Raw genomic sequence first — 7,222 nt, 5'->3', positions numbered from 1 at the left:
GACCAACTGTGACCCCCTAACACCCACCAATGAAATTTTAGATTACCTAATCTCTCTAGAGAGTTTCCTGGGTTCCCTATAGGAAGACCTTCGAGCCTTTGTCTGGGGTTACCATTTTGAAAAATGATTGACCCCTGAATACTAGTTGCTTTTGCAGAATAAACATTCTTTGTTTTTGCATTCTGTCTGAATCTGGGATCTTCCTTCAGTGATTTTTGAACCCTTACATATCTATCATATATGATAAATTACTTCTCTGCCAGTGAAACGAGCCAATTCAAGCCAGATTAGATTATATTAAATGCAGGTTTATTGGGAAGCTGCTCTCAAGTGAGTTCATTAGCCCCAAGGACTGAAGCCAGGGAAGTCACCATGAGAAATCGGGGGAGGGGGTAAGAGAAAGAGAGAAAGGGCACACATGCAGGGAGAGAAAAGAGAAAAGAGAGAACCCAAAATTGGATTATATAGGGAAGAGCCCATGGGGGAAGGGCAGCCCAGCCTCTGGATTGGAAAGTTCAGGTTTCGGGGCAAGGTATGTCAGGTAGGAACTGTGGTTTGCTGGGAGAAGCTGGAGGCCAGGTCTGCTTTGAAATGTAAAATATGTGCCTCGGGTTCCTTGTCCCAGGGTCCAAAACCAAATTGTGTGCATGCGTGTGTGTTTTCAAGACAGATTCTTTCAATGTAGTTCTGGCTGTCCTGGAACTCATTGTGTAGATCAAGCTGGCCTCAGACTCACAGAGATCTGCCTCCCACGTGCTGGAATTAAATGGATGTGCCACCATACCATGCATCCCATACTTTATATATTGTTTAGAACATTAATCACAAAGGCGCATACACTTGTCAAAAATAATTGATAATTCATGCTGGGGATATAGGTCAGTGGTATAGCACTTACCTGGCATATTCAAGGCCTTGGGCTCCATCCCAGCACTGAGAAAAAGAAAGCGTATGAACAAGACCCCTTGAAACCGAAGACGGTCATGTACTGCAAAAAGACCTTTCAACAGTAGGCAGACAGCAGACAGCATGCTTAATCACAATCTGTAAGATTATGAGATGGCTGGGGAATTCTCATGATCTAATGATGTCCTAGCCAGTGTAGCCCAGCACCATGCAGCACTCATGATTGTGGGAGTGCTGTGCCAATTTTACAGAAGTGTGGCTTGGGCCTGCAAGATGGCTCAGTGGGCAAAGGCTTGCTGCTAAACCTAACAACTTAAATTCAATCCTGAGGACCCACATGGTGGAAGGAGGGAACAGACTCCTGCAAATTGTTCTCTAACTTCCACTTGGCCATGTGCACATGCGCACACAAGTGCATGAACACACACACACACACACACACACACACACAAACACATGTGCAAACCACACACTGATTAAAAGATGTATACAGCACATGATACATGGAAATGTCAGTAAATGAGTGTATGGTCCAGCCTGAGGTTACATGCTTGTAATCCCAACAGAAGAGATAAAGCAAGCAAATTGTTTTGGTTACATAGAGAAATTCTGCCTCAAAACAAATAAACAATATTAAATAGATGACTTTGTTATTAGTGTATACTTTACCATGATAAACTTTTTGCTAGCTTAAAATATACTACTTTTAATTATGGAAAACAGTGCATTGTAGCCAGCTTTCCTGCCTTTCATAGTCACCTCCAAGGCATGTGATTGATCTGTAAATATGACATTCACACACTGGCCTCCTGATACAGTCTCAAAACATACAACTGATCTGGGCTAGTTACTGTATGTAAATCTTGTTTGTTTGTTTTTATTCCTTGTTTGTTTTTAAAGGGAGCCTGACAAAGTGGCATTATGTCTTTAGTTCCAGCCTTTAAGAGACAGAGGTATGTGGATCTCTGTGGGTTTGAGGCCAGCCTGGTCTACATGCAAGTTTCAAGTCAGCCAGGGATACACAGTGAGCTCCATCTCAAAAATAGTGGGGTGGGGAAGGAGTTGGCGAGGACTGGAAGTGGGCTGGGAAGGGGGTTGGGGAGATGGCTCAGCAAGTAAAGGGGCTTGTTGCTAAGCCCAAGGGCCCAAGTTTGATCCCTGGAACACACAAAATGGAAAGAGAGTACTGACTGAGGCAAATTTTCCTATGACCTTCACATATTACTGTGTCAGGAGCATGTCCACATCCTATTCACTTTCCCGGACCCAACAAGCTGTTAAACAAGTTAAAAGTTTTAATTGGAATTCTGGCTCAGTTTGCAGTTACTGCCACAAGGTGGCAATGGCACCTAAATCACAAAGGCTTAACTGTTGCATGATTTCATCATTCTATTGTGAGAGGTGGTTTTGTTTTGTTGTTTTTGTTTTAATTTTATTTCTGAGACATGTAGCCCAGATTACCTTAAACTCAATATGTAGCTGATGCTGACCTTGAACTCCTGATCCTTCTGCCTCCACTTCCAAAGTGCTGGAATTATAGGCACACTCCTTCACAACTGGCTACTGAGCACTTTTCTTTTCCTTTCTCTTTCTTTTCTTTTCTTTTTGGACAATCTTCCTGTATAGCCCCATCTGGCGTGTAACTCGCTATTGTAGACCAGGTTGGCTTTGAATTCCCAGATATCCACCAGCCTCTGCCTTTGCCTGTGTTCCCTAGGGGCTGCTAGTAAAGGTGTGAATGGTTTTCTGGAAAGCAGGAAGCATTCTGCTGGAGGTCTCTTTCTGTGTCTTAGCTTTCTCCTCCATTTGCTGCCAAGCTCTAAGAATCCCATTTTTGTCATAGGTACACCTACACCTTTGATCCTTGCTGTGGTCAAAGAGCGGACGGTTGGCACAGATGGTGGCTCACACCTATAATCCCAGCATTCTGGAGGCTGAGGCAGCAGGATTATGAGTCAGAAGCCAGCATGGCCTTATTTAGAAAAAGAATCACGAGGTAAACAGACAACACATGTCACATACTATCCTTGGTCCCTTCCTTATGGATGCATCCAAATCTCCAAACACTTTAGTGACAAATACCCTCGTGGATGTCTGTTATTGGACCCGTGAGACAAGTTTTCTAATGACATAGGCAGGAGTAAGAGGCCTCCGACTCATATGTTTTCATTCACTCATATTATCCTCCCTCTTTGTTTCCTAATAAATTGCCTCCAAATTTCTTTTGGTAATAATCACAGCTGAAGTCATGCAATGGCCTAAAGTTTTGTTTTGTTCCCATGTACTTGTGTGTGTGTGTGTGTTGGGGGGTAACCAATGCATGTGTTTGTGTGTGTGTAGGTGTGTGTGTGTATGTGTGTGCATATGGAGGCCAGAAGTCAACATTGGATGGCTTCTTCTATTTTTCATTCTTTTGCAAAAAATTATTATTTTTTTATTATTTGGGAAATTTTTATAAAAGATTTATTTATTTTATATATGTGAGTACACTGTTTCTCTCCTCAGAGACACCAAAAGAGGCATCAGATCTCAGTACAGTTGTGAGTTACCATGTGGTTGCTGGGAACTGAACTCAGGACCTCTGGAAGAACAGTCAGTGCTCTTACCCACTGAGCCATCTATCTCTTCAGCTCCTATTTGGGAATCTTACATCACGCACCCTGATCACACCACCCAGTCTTCTCATGTCCCTCCTCCCTCACGAACTATGCTCCCCTCCCCCCTTAAAAAAGAAGAAAGGGGGAAAAAAAAACCTCAGTTCATTTTGTGGCCCCCTCAAGGGAAGATGAGTTTTTCTTTGCCTGTGTCTGCACCAGAAGCCATCAACTCAGAAGAGCTGTGCTGTGGGCCAGCTCACCCTGGGGCCAGCTCTCTTGCAACATGGCTTCAAGCATCAGACAGCCACATGGCCTTCAGTGGTAACATGGGACACAGACATCAACACAGCCCTTGGCCATATCAGGACCACTGACCCTCTCATGGCCCTCAGTGGCTGCAGAGGTCAGGGGCCTCAACATGACCTCAGGTTCATAAATTGACACAAGTCATTCACATCAGGATGCCCTATCCCCCTCCCCCAAGGCAGCAAAGCACGAGGACATCACCAAGGTATCAGGCAGTGGCACAGATTGCATATGTCCACATGGATCTCAAGTCACAGAATGAACCACAGACGCCAACATGGCCTCCAGTGGCATCAAGAAACATGGTGATCCTTTTTGTTTGTTTGTTTGTTTTTGTTTTGTTTGTTTGTTTGTTTGAGACAGGGTTTCTCTGCATAGTCCTGGCTGTCCTGGAACTCACTCTGTAGACCAGGCTGGCCTCGAACTCAGAAATCTACCTGCCTCTGCCTCCCAAGTGCTAGGATCAAAGGCGTGCGCCACCACTGCCCAGCAACATGATGGTCCTTTAAGAAGGTCCAATACAGAAAAGGAACACTTTTTCATCTTGGGCCTTCGTGGTTGTCCAGAGAGAGCCAGGGTGATCTCATGGTCATGTAGTAGGTTCGGGGTCTGAGTCTGCATCTTCATAAGCTCCAGCTGCTGCACAGCATCCTGCTGACCCTACTGGGCTATGACAGTATGTCAGCTTCAGCCCTCTCTCACCTGTCACCACCATCATGTCTCCAATCCTGCCTTTCTCCACATACCATTCCATTTCTCAATCTTTATCCTGCCTTTCTCCACATACCATTCTGTTTCTCAATCTTTATCCTGCCTTTCTCCACATACCATTCCGTTTCTCAATCTTTTTCCCACCTCTCCACCTGTTTGTTCATTCCCCGCCACCTGATCTAAGGCCAGGCGAATGCTTGGGTGTTTTCGACTGTCCCAGGCTGTGAGGCCAGGGAATGCTTGGGTCTTTTTTGATCCTTTAAATTTTTAATTTTAATTAATTTTCTTTTAAATTTGTTCATCATGTGTGTGTGTGTGTTTGCCTGCACATATGTATGTGCACCATGTGCCTGCTTGGTGCCTAGAGGACAAAAGAGGACACTGGTTCCCAGGAACTGAATTTTCTGATGGTTGTGAGCTAAACCTAGGTACCGGGAATCAAGTCCAGGTCCTCTAAGAGAGTAAGTGCCTGTAACTGCTGAACGATCTCTCTGGTCCTTGATAACTTCTTGTTGAGATGGGGCCTCTTCATGGAAGAGGAAGCTTGCCAGTTTAACTGGAGCACAATGCCTATGTGAGTGCTAGGCTGTAATCGTTCCTTGCACCTCCCTCAGCACACTCATCTCACCAGGGGTTTCTCCAGAGATGCACTTTGTGGTCAAGAAACCAGCTCATGCTGTGCGTCAGATCTCTCTCTTAGACACTGGCCATGATCAGTAGTTCATTAGGAGTTCCTTGGGTATCCATTTTCTATCCAGTATTTCTCAGTTTAAGTGATTATAAAATCTTTCCTCCTTTCCCCCAAACAAATATCTATTAATCTTCAGAATCAACGCTCTAATTACTAGTCTAGGAAATGTTGCCTGTGGAAGTTGGAATGTAATTGACCCCTCTAGGCCCATAGGGAGTGCCACTATTAGGGGATGTGGCCTTGTTGGAGTAGGTGTGACCTTGTTGAGGCAGGCCTTGAAGTCTTATATATATGATTGAGCCACGCCCAGTGGGACAGTCTCCTCTGCTGTCTTCTGTTGTGGATTTGGTTTAATGCTTGCATTATGGATTCTCAAAATTTCACGAGAATTTGCATGTGAGATGCTGAGGATCTCTGCCCCCAGCTGGTTCTGATCAGCAAATAAAGTTGCCTGCAGCCAGTGGTTGGGCAGAGAGAGACAGAGGTGGGACTTTAGGATTCACAGGCAAGGGGACTGAGGAAGAGGCAGTATTGCCATGCTGGGGGAGCAGAAGGATCAAGCCTGGGAACTGCAGGACAGAGAGATGCCCAACATGTAAGAGTCGGGGATTGCCCAGGAGGGCTGGGTTGGCCAGGATGGAATATAGATTTTAGTAAGCAATAATTCAGGAATATCAGAGGGGAGAGTGTGCTAGCTGCGTGGAGGTTTGGGAGTGCCCCCTTCCCCCACTGAGCTGCTTAGGGCATATTAAAAATAAGGCTGTGTGTGTGTGTGTGTGTGTGTGTGTGTGTGTCTTTCATTCGAGAATCCAGAACATTGGGGCGGTAGCAAGGAACTGCCACCGCTGGGCAATTTTGAGAACCATTAATCAACTACAGCTACAGCCTTCAGATCAAGATGCAGAACTCTCAACCCCTCCATCACCACATCTACCTACACACTGCAATGTTTCCTGCCATGATGGTAATAGACAGAACCTCTGATACTGTAAGCTAGCCCCAATTAAATGTTTTCCTTTATAAGAGTTGCTGGGCTGGAGAGATGGCTCAGAGGTTGGGAGCACCGACTGCTCTTCCAGAGGTCCTGAGTTCAAATCCCAGCAACCATATGGTGGCTCACAACCATCTGTAGTGAGATCTGACCATGACGCCCTCTTCTGGTGTGTCTGAAGACAACTACATTGTACTTATATATAATAATAAATAAATCTTAAAGAAAAAGAAGAGTTGCCATGGTCATAGTATCTCTTCATAGTTAACTAAGATATTGCCTTAGATATTAACCGTCTATGCCTATTGTGAATCACCTTCAAGAGCTATCTGTTTATTTATTCAACGAGCTGTTGAACATCTACCATGGTATGGATTAAGGCTATAAAGAGTCCTTATCCTAGGGGCACAATCCTAGCAGGTGAGTCACTCAGGTTCGGTCACAGCCCAGTTGTGGCCAGGACCATGACAATAGACAATAAAGATGGAGACAGGTGCTTGAGAAATAATGGGACAGAGTGACTAACTGCTACACCAGAGGCTCTTAGAATCGTTTCTGAAACATAAGCTTCATGTCTGGGACCCCGGATACCATTGCAGTACCAGGCACTTGTTAGAAATTCAGACTCTCAGGCTCCATCCTACGAATATCAAGGGAGAACCCTGAGCTTCAAGGAGACCCCAGGTGGTTTCCAGGCCAAAGGCTGACTTAGAGGTCACTGTGTCAGGCCAGGCAGGTAGAACAAGAAAAGTAGAGGCCGGGAGCAACTTTCTCTCCTGGTTCTACCTTATCAATAATTGACTCAACAAACTAGGGAGCAGAGAGCCACATAGCCATGCAAGGAGAGGGAACAGGGCCTCATTGTGGTCCTCCCTGCCAAGCTGCCTACAATGGCTGGGAGGGAGGGTAAGGGCTGGGGTGGAAAGACCACTCTCATTATTCCTCTATATGCATTGCTTTTCTTTCTCTCCCTCTCTCTTTCTTTTCTTTCCTTCTCTCTCTCTCTCTCTCTCTCTCTCT

The sequence above is a fragment of the Mastomys coucha genome, unplaced genomic scaffold (genome assembly GCF_008632895.1).
Source record: "Mastomys coucha isolate ucsf_1 unplaced genomic scaffold, UCSF_Mcou_1 pScaffold18, whole genome shotgun sequence".
NCBI lineage: Eukaryota > Metazoa > Chordata > Mammalia > Rodentia > Muridae > Mastomys > Mastomys coucha.
This window is presented reverse-complemented; position numbering follows the sequence as displayed.